Source organism: Haliotis asinina, chromosome 8 (genome assembly GCF_037392515.1).
Source record: "Haliotis asinina isolate JCU_RB_2024 chromosome 8, JCU_Hal_asi_v2, whole genome shotgun sequence".
Classification (NCBI taxonomy): Eukaryota; Metazoa; Mollusca; class Gastropoda; order Lepetellida; family Haliotidae; genus Haliotis; species Haliotis asinina.
The window spans coordinates 13795782-13813008 of NC_090287.1; positions in this window are offsets into that span (position 1 = coordinate 13795782).

A 17227-nucleotide genomic window follows, 5' to 3' on the forward strand; every position below is an offset into this window, starting at 1 on the left:
TACATGCCAAACTCCCCTGGGCAGTTCTGAGTCAGTGTGTTGGAGAATGAAGAGGGTGGGGATGGAGGAGAGAAAACACCGATGATTAAAAGAAAGCATCGATCTAGTACAAGCAAAGCAGGTCGATCTAAATCAAGATCACTACCACAGACCACCTCTGATGACAGTGATCAGGCTATAACAATAGTGAGTGAGTCCTGTGAAGCAGTGGAAGATGAAAGACTTGAAATCAGGGTATTGTACCATGCAGTAGTTCATAATCAACAGGAAGATGGGAGAGTTATAATTCCTGTTGAGATAAACTAGAGTACATGTTCAGGAATAGGTTGATATTTACTGATTTCTTCCACAAGGTCTGTACATCAAAGGTGAACTTCAGCTGTTTGTAATCCAAAATATTTTTCTTGGAAACTCTTCCAAGTGGAATTAACGCCTGTTTCACCAAATGTTCATGTTCGTGTCTTTCAGATGAATATGTCTGCGATATTGTTGATCTGCAACATTTCCATTCTGGCATGTGATGCTTCACTAATACAGGTCACTAGTATGGTGATCTACCTTGCTGGCGATCAGTAGCCCATTTTCACCTTGTTTTGTCCCCAAAATGTTGTCTAATTTTAAGGATATACCCAAATTATTTTTAAGTTCGTTTGTGATAATCTAGTAATTCTTCTGTCCTTCGTTGACAGTCTGTTTTATATTGTATGAATTTATTATGAATTTAGTACTAGTTTCAGTCACAATATGTCTGAAATACTGCGGATGTGACTTTAAATCTTAAATCATGCACTCATTTACTCACTCACTCACTCAATAATACTGTTTTGTTCGACTATGACCGTTAGAGATAGCAGATCTACAGCTTGGTCACAGGTACTTTGTGTTCAACGATGAGAGCTGATCTGGAACTTCCTGACGTTCTATAATCGCTATCGATACAGCTAGTCAAGGCATCTCTATAGCATGAGCTGCAACACTGGATGTGAGTGTACATAGTAATGACTCTACGTGTATCTAATCATGGCGTAATACGTGTTTAGAGCTTTCAGTGTCTCTTCTGGCATTTCCTTCATATTTAAAAATCTAAACGACTTCGGCATTTTGAAGGGTTTAGGCTCCAAACAAAGAATAGGGGCTGCATAATAGATACAGGTTAAATCTGTTTCCCATGTAAAATCAATATCAGTTGTTTGATATATATGAAACAATAACCGTTCTGTCCTGGGAACATACATAGGCTCACGTAGTCTTTAGTGTCGGACTGACATCCATATATATATTCATGAAACAAACATAGAATTACACTAGGCCGACTCTTTGCGGTAGTTAGATATATTCTGAGAACTGACACTGTATATCAACACGAAATAAATAACTTTGGCGCCACCTCGCCGTGAAATTATTAGCAGTATTCCGAACAAATGCATGGTGTTTTTATGAATTACTGTTCAATTCAAGGATTAATCCCGATCTCATTTGAACGGAGCTATGTTTCATATTCACAGTCCAAAGTGTAGGATGAAAGAAACCCTGATGTATAATGTGTATAACTCATAGAGAAGACGACGACATTAGAAACGTCTAGAAATCTGTCGACATACAAAAACGATCGATTCGTTCTTGATTCAAATCATTTGGGTTTTTTTATAGAAGGAAAAATACATCACGTTCCTCAGTTCGTCCCCAGCAGGACAATCGATGTTCACACTTTAAGAACTGAAATGATTTAATCATCGACATGTAAATGATAAGGGAACAAAACAACTACGGTCCGTTTCCTGCACAGAGCATGTAGATATCATGGATCACACGTGTCCATTATTCACTCTAATGTCTCTTTCCAACCTGTGCATTTGAATTAAGTGCATTCGGATAAACCTTAGGCTTCTTGGGTGGTAGGGAGACCCAGATGATAGAGAGTTTACGTGTCAAGCAGAAGGCCTGGGTTCGATTCCCTACGTGTGTACAATGAGTGTCTCCAAGCCCTGATGTTGCTGGAACACTGCTAGGCCTCATAAAGCGACACCCTCCCGGTACGAACACATTCACTCTGTATGGAGAATCTGTGTTCATTGATTGCTGGCAAACTCTGAGGCAATATTCATTATTCGAAAGATTAGCCGGAAACCTTTCAACCTTTCACTAAAATTCCAGATGCAAGAAACCATTTGCGATAAAATACCTTCACAAATATGTCTATAATTCACTCTAGTGTCTATAGTTTAATTGTAAATTCATTTAAATGTGAAAATAAATTCACGGCTTTTGACCAGAATTGTGTTAAAAACCCACAGGAATATGTCTATAGTTTCACTTATTTAAATGTGAAAAAAATCACGACAACAATGCCAGGTGTTGTCAAAGGGCACAAATACACAGAATCTGAGACGTTGTCCAGGCGATGGTTATAGAATAATGATAATGCCTCGATGCATTTATCGCGGACACTTGTGTTGGCAAGAGCTGTAACGGAGTTTGGCACTAACTATCCATCTGGACGATTAGACACCAATTCCTCGTGATCTCATTACAACTTAGACATCTTCTTAACATTTTAAAGTGTGTCTTATTTATCAACACCCCATTTGCAGCTAATGTCAATATATTAAATCTAAAGCAACTAAACTTTAGTTTGTTTAAACGATTTCATAATGCTTTGTAAACTGCTTCTTGCTACTTTGTAGCACAAGAACTGGTATCCTATATTGGAAATAAATTAACCTTTCCACATAGCATGTAATTATTTTCAGTAAATAGTAAATACAGCGATGATATATTCTCTAACAAATTCTTTACCGATATCAAAATGTTTCACCTTGGACATGTCAAGCATTTTATTAAACGCATAGATTTCTATGGAGGAAATTGATTTTTGATCAGTGTCACAAGAATACATGTGGTGTTTGTCATATATTATCAACATGTTACGGTATACTGTACAGGCCTTTTCCATGCCAGACGGTTCTTAGAATCATTGCATCTGAATGCAAGAAGACACTGAATCAACATGAATAAACAAAGCAAAGCTATTTCCTGATTTAAAGATGAATCAATTGCAAGTTCTTCTGAAGGAGAGAAAGCACTGATGATTAAAAGAGGGCATCGATCTAGTACAAAGAAAGCATGTCGAACTAAATCAAGATCACTACCACAGACCACCTCTGATGACGGTCATCAGGCTATAACAGTACTGAGTGCGCATGCGTTGGTAAGAAGACACTGAATCAACATGTGGAAACAATGCAAAGTTATATCCGGGTTTGAAGATGAATCAAGTTCTTCTGAAGTTCCTTTGAAGGTTATGTACATGAAATATGTGATGCCATTCCATAAACGTGCCTATACTGGTCCCTTTAACCTGGTGTTACTGACATTCGTGTACTGAAGACAGGCTTCTAAATTGAGGACCATGATCGGCGATGCCGAGAATGCAAAATAGTCTATTAACAGTGAACTGAACCTTTTGTTCATGTCCTTGACAGTTGCTATAAACAAGCGCTTGATTCAAGGATGGGTTCTCAAATCTCATCCAAATTTAATTATGCAGTCTATTTAACTTTTTACGGTCGTTTACTTGTTGCATTTCCTGTAGTTCAATATATTCAATTTAGCGCTGGATTCAAGGATAGATTATCAAATGCCGTTTAGATGTAATCATGTATAATGCTCACTTTAAAAGTAATTGTAATTTACGATTAGCTGAACTCAAACATTTGAGAGTAACGTAACATGGTCCTTTAAACAATCCCAAGAAATTCATATTTATATAGACACGCCCCATGCACGATTGATTAAAACATCATTGAGAGAATGGAAATATAAGTTCGATATCATATCTGATTTTTGTAATTAGTTCTTAGTCGAAACGTTTTTTTGTTTTGTTTTGTTTTGCATCAAAATAGCTTGCTTACAATATTTGCATGAAAGCTCCGAAAAATTCTTTTGTGTGAAGTTCATTTCCATAACTGATAAACATGTACATCTTTCTAAAAACTTACATATTACAACGGATCTAGATATAGTATTATTTAATTTATACAGGAGTTTTTTACTTATTACTGGGGATGTGTCACTGTCTTTGGATATCCATATCTATGAAAAGTATTATTTAATTGTAATCATATTTTACAGACCGCCTGTGCTAACACTTAGTTTCAACCCGTCTTAATTCCACGTTGTGGTTTATATGGACCGGATCATAACAACAGTTATCGTTACTCTCTGTGATTTCATGCGCTAGACTGTAGAGGAATGAACTAAATGGAACTCGGCTTCTACAATCACAATCACTTGCTCATACAGATCCATAATCCAGCTCTCTCCTTTGTTCAGCCATCAGTTAAATACCACAGTAGAATCACACATTCTGTTGAATCCTCCATCCGGGACCTACCGGTACCAATTTTCCGTGTGTTCAGTTGACTTCAGTTCCAGTAATGCATATTTAGTGCCACATTATTCATTATTCACATTTATGTTCTTGGAACATGCTTTGTTATGTCCCACATTAAATCATTCGATGCACCAAGAGGCGATCCCCCGGGGCTCATCGCAAGAAACTCCCAAAGCTGTATATATCGCGATTCGATTGTTTCTTGCAAGTCTCCAGATTCCATATGACTATATTCCACAGTTATCCTTCATGCAACATGAACCAAATGCTCCCCAAGCTAAACCTGTCAGTGTAATTACATGAACGTGGAATCAAAAGTGCAATAAAACTTAATGCCGGATATAAATATAAGCAAGGGAGCGGTTTATTCTAAAAAACCACTTATGCCTGTGTGTGTTATTACACTTAATGTTTGGAAAAGGAAGGAAACATTGAAAAACGACAGGAGACGAATAGAAAGAAACATATTGTCATATTACGTAGCGTCAGCAAAACACAACATGGTCTTTTCTCGTTGATTTTTTCAAGCAGCACTTTCGATGATCCATATTGGATACTCCGTTTAAACTTTTAGTACTAGATTTCCTCCCGAGCATATGCACTAGCATCTGATTCTGTTTCAAAACATGATTATTAAAGTTGTCAATTAAGTTGTAAATAGATCATATGTAACCAGGACATGAATGCTATTGTTACTTTAAAGTAATTTTAAGTCACTGGTACGATGGTAACATCCAACAGTTGAACTACATGATATATTTCAAGTACATTTTGTCTTCAGTCCTTTAATAGGACATTCAGTCTGTTATCAGTGCTTCGTGTAGATTCATCTTCACATTCAAACTCCCACGTTTCTGAAGCTGTTATACGTGCCAACCCATCTGAGGGAAACGAACTGCTATGACACACCCAGTTACGCCACTAGCCTCTCTGCTGGGAGAAGTGGTTTCCTTCATGACTGAAACTAGCGCTTTAATTTTAGTGTCTAGGAATGAACTGTGTGAGATTGAAAAGAGTTAAATTGAATGTGGAATGTGATCAGTCTAAAATCGAGCCGTTAACTAAAGGAACACCAGCCTTCTCCCACATACATAATATCAGTGTCTCAAGACAAGCCGTTCTGCTTCTCGCCGTTCATTAACCTCAGCTCTGGCATTGCTACTTCAAGTATATACATTAAACGTTGATTGGAAAAATGAAAAAAACGAGATATTTTTTACACTCTTTACAACTTCTTCAGAAGGCTATTCATCGTTTGGCGATGGAATTCAAGAAGCTACCAGGTTGAGAGGTAGTAAAGTCTTTTTCCTAATATTTCCTAATTAGTTGGGTCGGGTCGGGTCGGTCACCTTCAGTCTCCAGATGAAAGGGTAAAAAACCTTGAAATGCTTGACGACAGTGTTAGAGAATCATTGTGTTGATACATAATTACTATGAGCGTCCTTATGGCACCATTATATCCCTGAGATCGAGCTCCGTTGTGGCCCATTTTAACACAGGTGTTCAGAGTTGGATCCTAGTCTTGCCAGGATATGTTAGCCGAGGACCTGGAGGTAAGGCTGCCCCTTACTATGAGCCCTTGAATTGTCTGCAACACTTACTCACGGGAAACGTCTTGCTAATCTTGCCAGTCTTGCCAGGATATGTTGGCCGAGGACCTGGAGGTAAGGCTGCCCCTTACTATGAGTCCTTGATTTGTCTGCAACACTTACTCACGGGAACTGTCTTGCCAATCTTGCCAGGATATGTTAGCCGAGGACCTGGAGGTAAGGCTGTCCCTCACTGTGAGTCCTTGATTTGTCTGCAACACCTACACACGGGAAACGTCTACCATCTGCGTATTTCTGCTCCCCTTCCCACCAAGCCGACGTCGTGATATTCTGATTTACAGTAAAAAGCGAGATGTACTGATGCATTGTAAAACGCCTGATGTACTGAAACACTGTGACTTGATACATGAGGTGATGTCATGCTTAGAAACGCATAGTCGATTTGCAGTTTTAGAAATCTATTAATTACCCACTGTGTTCAAGCAAAATATATAACAAAAGAGTTGATAACATGATTTTACACTATTGCACAGGCAAAAAAAATCGATTTTAACTGAAAATGTTGATTTCGATGAGATTACTTACAAGGATTAGAAAGTTATCACCGAAACGCAACAAAACTCACCTAGTTGAAATTGTGCAGCAAACAGCATTCACTTTGTGGCAATAAAAATCCAGATTACTTTCAGAAATTGGCATAGCGTCGGAATGTTAGTCATTCTCTTCCCACAGAGGTTACTCCTGTCATATCTTCCTACGTAACCTCTGTTCTAATACGGCCCTTTCATGGGGCGAGTGTTCAAGACTCGCGATTGGAGGCGTTTAGATTTAGTTGTGCAATCCGAGACGTTGTTTCAAGAGTGATCATTCGAAAGATCTCAGTAATTTCCGAACGCATCTGGAAAACACTACCAGTTTTTTGTTTCTACAAACACATCATTGATCCCTGCACTCTCTATTGCCAGTTTCTGATTTTCAGTTAAACATGAAATACCGAATCTTTCCTTCGCACGTTAATGAACCAACTCCATGGGGGCCGCCATATTGGAGCTAAGTCTATTTAACGAGTGTTCTGATTGGATAGTAACAAGGGGGATAATTCCTGTTGTGATGTTTTGCCGCAAGGGGATTTCTCGATGACCCGGAAATATGACCGTATTAGAACAGAGGTTACGTAGGAAGATATGATAGGAGTAACCTCTGCGGGACGAGAATGAATGTTAGTCTGAGCAAGATATCATGGCTTGCTCATTGCAACCAAACAGGTATGACAAATAACCGTCTCCGTGCAAGAAGACTTCAAGTAACCACTGCAGCCCAGGATCGGTACATCCGTGCCTGCAGTTACATTACCGTACTGTCAGGGGTGAGAGCACAGCAGCCAGGGTGCCTGGACATCCGGCCAAACGGAATGAAACAGGTGCAGTGAGATTGGTGTGAGAGCAAGGAAGCAAAACGTCGGGATCGTGCTACGTCGTCACCATCGCGCTCAACGTCTCCGTTCACTAAAAGTATCCACTCCGTAAAAGAAGAATATCTGAACTGGGGTAACAGTTCATGCACTAAGTCTATTTGGTGGCGAGTTATTCGTGTTTGAAAATACAACATTTTCGCAACAGATTTCTCGTCTGTGCGTTTCCACTTATTGGATAGTATATTTGTTATATTCTTTGTAACATATTTGAAGGATCTGTGAAATATAGGCGTGGTAAAAGTCCATTACATGAATTAGACAAAGGGCTCCCAAGTACAGCTAAGAGTCATTAAAGTCAGGTGGTTGTGTACAGCCTTGTGAACAGACGTTATCTTTATCACATCGTTTTGGAACGTTCATTAGCTTCATCAGTCGGCAAAGTTGACTCTAGGTCCACTTGGATCCTTTGGTCAGAGAGGATCCGGTGATCGTAGTCTTATAATTTAGTATCCACTCTATCCAAAGCCCTTCAAACAATTACATACTCATTACATATTCATCACTGTTCAATCGATTTTACTTTAAGCAGACATTTCTTTTGAATGTGGAAAGGGTTTTGTCGCTCCTTTCTACTATAGAATACTGCATTCTGTGTGCTGCTGCTAGGGAGGACCCGACTGAGCAGGAGGAAGATTTCTCGTTTTCAGAAAGCAGCAAAACCCATATGTTACAGAACTGCCTGTGTTAAATGAAGTCCTATTTTGTTTTCAAATTCGGGTCGAGGACTATTTTATACTGAAGGCCATGGCAGTTTCAAACACATTCAACATTCAAAATCTTCACAGATTTACCGTTGATGATTGACGTAATGAAGATCACGCACACACCACCCATTCATATTATATGGATATGACAACACCACAGCATTAACTAAATGTTCTCTACTGTGAATAGTAATATCACAAATGAAACCTAACATACTAATAATGACACAGAAGACATGCAGATACGTGAGGACGTGTCCATGGCAGGGTGTTCATCTGCAGTGATAATGACATATTTTATCTGTCCGATAGACCAATAATCAAACGTGTTTAATTCAAACCCATTCCATTTCTGTGTTGACAAAAGATGTCACTAATCTAGCAGGCTAAACCTACGTCAGTATAGTTACTGCACTTACAACATTCATCAAGCATGGTGCAATTTGACATTTAAACCGAGATCATATTTTTTCTTCCAACTGTTTCGACCGCAGCCCGGAAGACTAAGAAAGGACAATACTGGGCGATACCTCATGTTGTATTTAGTTCTTGTCCGTTAAATCAAATTAGAAAATGCATTTTATGTTTGGTTTGTAGTATTTATTTTCTTTTCCACATGTATTCGTTTAGTTACTGAAGTCTAATCTACCAATTAATTTAAAGAGCGGATGCAAAGGCTTTTTTCCAGTGTCACATTGTAGACATGATAGAATCAAAAATAGGTTTATACGGTATCTTTGTCAGAGGACTGCAGTAGAAAATGCGTAAAAAGATCGGGAATGTTAAGAGATAATGAAAGCGTAGAGATGACAATTTCTCCAAGTCAGAAAGATGCATGCCAAATAGTCCTTTTGCTCAATCACACAGCTTAAAAAATCAGTGCTTTAAATTTCAACCAAGGCGCACGAAGCCAATTTAACCCAGGTTTGACGCTATCGGTCACGCGAATGACAGGGCAGTTGGAGTGAATAGTTTACTGGTTGTTTAAAACACGCACGTTAATTATACCCTGTCTAGGACTGGACGGTGTGAGAATGAGATGGGATAAATTGAATGTGAAACCAACTCCAACTGAAGGTAATTCAAGTTTTTTCCAAAGGTGTATGTTAGTCAAGTTTCCAAGCGGAGATTTCAGTGTTGCGTTAAATTGCAGACAGGAATAGTTTTCCCTTTACGGTTGTCCCTGTCTGAAGTTCAGGTCACTGTTAAAGTTACGTACATTGAATGTAGAGAGCAGGGATCCTGACTAAGTCTGTATACGCCAGTAGGTATGGTGTATATATAAGCACATGACACAGTTGACCTTTAGTGTCAAAAACTTTAAGTTTGCATATTTCTGTATTAATTTCTATGTTCCACGAGGAACAATTTGACGGACGAATAGGAACAGTTTCATATCATTTACGATGTTAACATAAAGTTGTACTTCTCTCGTCTGACAATGTTCGATACACATTCCATGAAAAGGAATAATGTTTTTTACCTTAAACAAATACGATAATTATCTTTCCAAATCATTATATTGTTAAACCTCAATATTAAGATTATAGGCGGGTCCGTGACAAAACGAAGGTCATAAAAACCATGTTCAGTATGTAATGTATATTCAACGGGCACTTCGATCTATCACTTTGAGAACGGTATTCAGCGGCCATTAAGAACAGCTGGTATCATCACTGTTGTTTATTGGTTTATTTCAGATTTGAAATTGTCAATGTTAATTTTGAGGCTCTCCTAATGCAGACACGAATATTAAAGCGCTTAAGACAATGCTGTTGAGTATCAGAAGAACTAGCTCGTCGGCCTGTATTGCGTGGCAGTCACAAAAACCACCAGTTTTGGATAGTACCTTCACACTACAATATACAGTATATGGTGTGGGAGATAGGTAAACGAACGAAGCACAGTAAATCACGTGATGGAATCAATACTCGATCGCACTGGACTACTGATGTCCTCCATGGTTCATGCCTTTCAAATATGATCAAGAATATTACAGATTACACTAATGCTGGGAAAGGACCGCATGTATCGTAATAAGATTCTGATGACACAGTTTCAGTCCAGTTCCAATTTACACTCTGAAGTTCAGAACAGGTATGTGATTTGACGGTGCTGGGTGTGTTACGCGGCAACAGCTCCATAACTGCTTTCACTTTGCATTTTACAAGGGGAATATGGTACTTCTTCACCAGTTTTTCTTTTTTTAATGGATATCATTTTTTCAACCATATAAAGCAAAGAGACTTCGAATGTATGAATGAACCTTATCCAAAGCACTAGATGTTGATAGGGGCATCCATTTTGGTATTTTTTCAGTTCACTGTCTGGTTGAATATCGCCAATCACATCCTGGAAATGTCCTTATGTATTCCATAGTCAGTGTACAGGAATTCACACATTAACATGTTATAGCTAAATGCATTGATGCCTTCGAATACCGTTTACTCAACAGGGTTGTTTCATAAAATAAAGGGATAGAATTTCCAGTGTTCGTGCATGCATAAAATGTCGCATAAACTGTCGAAATGAAAAAGTTAAATTGCTAGAACACTGATAATAAACTGACTACATCTGACCATCAATGCATGTGACTCGGACGAAGGAAGGAAGTGGAAGGAAATTGACTAAAAAAGAAATGGAGATTACAAATGAAAATATTCACTAAAGCAAAGGCAAATCATGTCTTTGTAGGTTAAAACTGTTCCGAGTGTGTATTTTCTGTATATTTTTGTTATTAATTCAGTAATAATTATTATTGGGCCGCAATGTTTAGTGTTTTAAATATTAATTATGATGGGTCACATTTCGTTTTAATAGATGGTCAACACTTTTTAGGATTCTGGTTTTCCGGAATTTATCTGCTCCTAGTTTTCTATGTGTTTACTTCCGGGAGACTTATTCAAGGGCATTCTACAGTGTTGACGATGTTTGTAGTGCCCGAACTTTCGGGAAATGACTTAGTATATATAAAAGGCTGGTTTCCATGTTGAGGGCGGCACTCATTCATATTTGCTGGAGTTACATCACTGCCAACACTTCACCATCAAAACCCGTCAACGACGGCATTATCTGCATTATCTGCTGTCAGACCAATCGCTGTGTTTACATTCTGCCTAGTTGATATTCTCTCGCACTAAGACTTTGGTGAGTTTACTGTATTGTATTTTGTGACCCATTGACTTAGATTTTGTCTCACTTGTATTGACGTTGTAATCAGCATTGTGAAATTGAATAGTGTCTTTGTATACCTTGCTCTCGTTGCATAGTAATACATAATTTGAATGTTTATGACTTGTCTTTGTCCTGTTTTCCTTTTTCACAAGGGGATTTCTTACATCGTTTGTCACGGTAAATTCTTAACCGGAACAAAATTGGGGGCTCGTTCGGGATAGAATTCATTTGACATATGAGACCATTTGTAAAATATATTCCAAATTTCTGCAATTTTGCAACAAGTTAATTGTTGAACCAGCAAAATGATGTTTGAGCTTGAGAAGTTTGTATTGTCCCCTGACTCTGAGAAAATTAGTCAGTTGAGGAAATCAGATTTATTGCAAATTTCTTCACATCTCAAACTTGATGTCACACCTGCTATGAGGAATTTCAGATTTTGAAAATTGTGTTGAATCACTATATTGATGAGGTAGTTTTTGAACATGATGTTTTGGAAATGGTGCCTGAGGAATATTCAGACCAGTTGGAAATGAACAAGTTAGAAATAGAACTGAAAAGGATGGAAATAGAAAGAGAAAAAGAGAGGGAAAAAGGGAATTGAAAACGTTTGAGATGGAGAAAGAAATAGCAAGAGAAATAGAACTGAAGAAAATGGCAACTGACAGAGAAATTAAGTTGAAAAAACTTGAAAACCCTTCTCAGGCCTTAGATTCTTCCAATTTTGACATTGCAAGGCATGCTAGGCTTGTACCTCCTTTTAATGAGAAAGAAGTAGACAAATATTTTCTACATTTTGAGAAGGTTGCAGAAAATCTCAAGTGGCCTAGGGAGTCATGGATTATGCTATTGCAAACCGTTTTGAAGGGTAAAGCTCAGGACGCTTATTCAGTCTTGTCAGTACAACAAAGCTCAGATTATGATCTTGTCAAGAGTACACTTTTGAAAGCTTACGAATTATTGCCTGAAGTTTATCGTCAGAAATTCAGAAATGCTCACAAAAGGGACAATGATACTTTTGTAGAGTTTGCTAGAGAAAAGGAGACATTGTTTGATAGGTGGTGTGGGTCTAAGGAGGTCACAGATTTTGATGGTTTGAGACAGTTAGTGTTGATGGAAGATTTCAAGCAGAGTGTTCATGCTGACCTTAAGACTTATTTGTATGATCAAACGGTTGATGACTTACATAAGGCAGCCATGTTGGCAGATGATTATTGTTTGACTCACAAGAGTTCTTTTAAGCCTCTGGCCAAAAGGTCTTTTCCCCAGTTAAGACTTCAGGACATACAAGTTACAGTGGTGTCAGAACAGGTTCAAATTCTAGTGGCAAGCAGTGACATACTTTTCAGTCTAAGCCTAAGACTACCAGTGGTTCTGATCCTGTTTGTGCGTATTGTAAGAAGCCAGGTCATTTGGCGTCTGCATGTTACAAACTCCAGTTTAAAAATCAGGCTACAAGTTCTGAACTTTGGAAGGATTTTTTGCCCTTTGTGTATAAGGGTTCTGTGTCACTTATGGGAGATAATTCTACCCCACTGCCCGTTATTTTCTGGAAGGATACTGGAGCTCTTCAATCTCTCATTTTGAAGGATATGTTGCCTTTTTCTGATGAGTCTTCAGCTAACTCAGATGTTCTGCTTCAGGGTATAGGTGGCAATTCTTCTGCTCCTCTCCATATTGTGAATTTGACCTCAGATCTGAGTTCAGGTGAGGTGAAAGTTGGTGTTCTTGACTCTCTCCCAGTTCTGGATGTCAATTTGTTGATCGGTAATGATCTTATGGGGGCTAAAGTTGGCGCTGATCCTATTGTCACTGTTTTGACGGAGAATTCAGTTAGTACAGAAAAGTTGGAGGATGAATTTCCGGATATTTTTCCTTCTTGTGCAGTGACTCGTACAATATCGAAAGGCATTTTTTCCAAGACTTCTTTGCAGAATGATACCATTTATGATTTGTCAGGTACATTCATGGATCATTCTTTGTATGAGGTTGAGATGGGTGGCTTAGGACTTCTTGATAGATAGTCAGATAGGTTGTCAGGTGGTGAACACATTCTTTCCAGAGAGCAGCTTATTAGTGCACAGGGTGAGGATGTTAAGTGCAGAAGTTGACTGGTAAGGCTGTTTCTTTTAAGGAGGGTAGCAAGGTTCCAGTTTGTTATTACTACAAGGATGGTGTTTTGATGAGGAAATATAGGTTGCCGGATGTTCCTGCGGAGGATGAATGGAAATTGTACCATCAGTTTGTGGTACCAAAATTATTTTGAAAACGTACTTTCATTGGCACATGCAAGTCCTATGGCAGGTCATTTGGGTGTAAACAAAACTTGTGAGATCATTTTGGCACACTTCTGTTGGCCCAGGTTGAGAAAAGATGTGGCTGACTTTTGTAAAACCTGTCACGCATGCCAAATTGTTGGAAAAACAAATCAGAAAATACCTTCCGCTCCCTTGAAACCTATACCGGCTTTTGAGGAACCTTTCAGTAGAGTTATTATTGATTGTGTTGGTCCACTACCTAAGACTAAGTCTGGTAATCAGTATTTACTCACAATTATGTGTGCTTCTACCAGATTTCCTGAAGCAATTCCGCTTCGTAGGATTGTTGCTCCTGTGTTTGTCAAAGCTTTGATCACGTTTTTCACCTAAGTTGGTTTGCCAGATGTTGTTCAGTCTGATCAGGGCTCAAACTTTATGTCTAAGGTGTTTCAGCAAGCTATGTACCAGTTGGGTATTAAGCAAGTTAAGTCTAGTGTTTATTATCCAGAGTCACAGGGAGCTTTAGAGAGATTTCATTAAAACTTTGAAGAATATGATCAAGACTTATTGTTTTGAGACAGAGTAAGATTGGAATGAGGGTGTGCGTTTGTTGATGTTTGCTGTCAGAGAGTCAGTTCAGGAAAGTTTAGGGTTTATCCCCTTTGAACTTGTGTTTGGTCACAGTGTGGGCCAGTAAAACACTTAAAAGAACAATGGCTCAATGACAGACCTGAGATCAATCTCTTAGACTATGTGTCTACATTTAGGGACAGGCTATTAAAGGCAAGTGAGTTGGCTAGAACAAAAATTGAAAGTTTCACAAGATAAAATGAAGCTAAACTATGACAAAAAGTCAAAAGAGAGAAATTTCACTTGTGGTGAGAAAGTGTTAGTTTCGCTTCCCGTACCTGGTCAGCCACTGAGAGCAAGATATCAAGGTCCATATGTTGTTGACAAAAAGGTTAGTGACACAGACTATGTCGTCTTGACACCTGATCGTCGTAAACAAAAGAGATTCTGTCATGTCAATATGATTAAGAAATATCATGACAGGTTAGAAACCAAACATGTCAATTGTATTGCTACACTCTCCCAGTTACTGTTTGTACTAAAGACAATTGTGAAGATGTTGACAACATTGATGATTGTGTTAGCAATGTGAAGTTTGATGATCTTAGTGATAATGTCTCACCAAAGTTGAGAAATTCTGATGTGTTAGCTCAAATTGATGAGAAACTATCACATTTATCTCCTGAGCAGAAAGTTCAGATGTCAGATTTGATTTATGACTTCTCTCATTTATTTCCTTATGTGCCTGGTCGAACTGATGATGTTAGCCATGATATAGATGTAGGTGATGCTGTGCCTGTAAAACAACACCCATATAGGATGAATCCAGTGAAACGTGAAATTCTGCGGAAAGTGGTGAAATACATGCTGGACAATGACATTATTGAAACCAGTGACAGACCGTGGAGTTCACCATGTGTTCTTGTGCCGAAGAGTGGAGGTGGTTGGCGCTGCTGTGCTGACATGAAAGTGGTCAATGCACTCTCACGAACTGACTCGTATCCTGTTCCGAGAGTGGATGATTGCATTGATTGCATTGGGCAAGCCAAGTATGTAAGTAAGTTTGAAAAAGTGTAAGCCATACTCATGAACTCTCCAGTATTGCAGGCACCAAATTTTGAGAAAGCATTTAAGTTGCAAATTGATTCAAGTGATGTTGGTGCAGGTGCAGTCGTGATTCCAGAGGATGATTCAGGGATTGCACATCCAGTTTGTAATTTTTCAAAGAAATTTGACAGGCACCAAAGAAATTATTCTACCATTGAGAAAGAGATATTAGGTCTGTTGTTAGCTTTACAGCATTTTGAAGTATAAGGGTATAAATGTATGATGACTTCATGACGCTGTATGTATGTATGTATGTATGTATGTATGTATGTATGTATGTATGTATGTATGTATGTATGTATGTATGTATGTATGTATGTATGTATGTATGTATGTATGTATGTATGTATGTATGTATGTATGTATGTATGTATGTATGTATGTATGTATGTATGTATGTGCATTTTGTCATAGCAATTCTGCAAGTTTCTCATGTTACTGATATTGTTATATGTCATGTTGTAATGTTATTATTACGATGATTGTAACTGAAAGTTTCTGCGAAACTTTCTTTTCCTCAAGGGGGAGAGTGTTACGAGTGTGTATTTTCTGTATATTTTGTTATTAATTCAGTAATAATTATTATTGGGTCGCAATGTTTAGTGTTTTGAATAATAAAGATTGTGGGTCGCATTTCGTATGATAGATGTTCCGCATTTTCAGGATTCAGGACTTCCTGTTTGTTTACTTCAGGGAGACATTGTTTCGAGGGCATTTTACAGTATTGGCAGTAAGTGCTCGTACTTTCGGGACAGAAAGTATATATAAAGGCTACTTGCAGTGTTGTGAGCGACACAGATTCACACATTCATATTCATTCGCTGGAGTTTATGATTCTGCCTCTGCCAACGCTTCATCTACTGCTGTCAGACCGCTCGCCCTGTTACATTCTGCACGACTGTTTCTCTCTGGCACTTAGACTTTGGTGAGTTTGCTATACTATATATTTTGTGACCCATTGCCTTAGATTTTGTCTCACTTGTATTGTATTTGATATCGATATTGTTATATTGACTTGTGACTTTGTATAACTTCCTCTCATTGCCATAATAGAAGATTTGAATATATTAAACTTGTCATTGTTCTGTTTTGCTGGTTCACAGGGGATTTTTTACATTGTTTGTCATGGTAAATTCTTAACCGTAACACTTGATTGTTCCATTTTGGACGTCAGTATCTTTGTATATTGATTGGATTCATATGTAAATTATAACATGTATTGTCACATTTACTGTATATCTGACGATTACAAGGTTCGCTGGTCACACTGAATACCAGAGTTTGATTCCCAACATGGTTGAAAATGTGTTGAGACCGTTTCCGGTGCCGCTGTTGAGCTGCTGTGAATATTGATAAAACAGCGTCCTCATTCGTGTTCTCGGATAGTTGCAGCAGTATCAATATTCTACAGAAGCCATATACCAGGATTTTAGGTGATTACACTTAATTCCACAACTTTACAACTACCGTATTTACGTCTCAGTCCTTTCATGGAAACCGATCGTAGACGACATGATGGAAGCAGTGTAGTCCTACACCTTACAACTGTCTATAATATTATCTACATACGTACAAATGGTAGTATATACCACGAGTGATTGAATATATTAAAAATGAGGCACTTGTGGTTTTCAACCCAATTTTCACGAAGGAATGGTATACATCAATCCGTCAGTGTACACACAGATTGCAAAGTATACGTCAACACTCATGATAGGGCACATCTGTTGGAGTAGGTTTGGCCACAATCGTCAGTACGGTTTGTTTACTTGTCCATAAAGTCGCGTAAGTATTAGAGTGGTTATGTGCTTGGAGAATGAACTGATCACACAAGTTGTTCGTTACCTATGACAATCTCCATCATGTCGTTATTATCAGTGTATGCCATTAGTTAATATAAATGAATACACACATATATTTGCGAATATAACGGCTTTCGTTCCATGTCGTGTCAGCTTCATAACTTATTGATTATTTTTAAAAAATGAGGGAATACT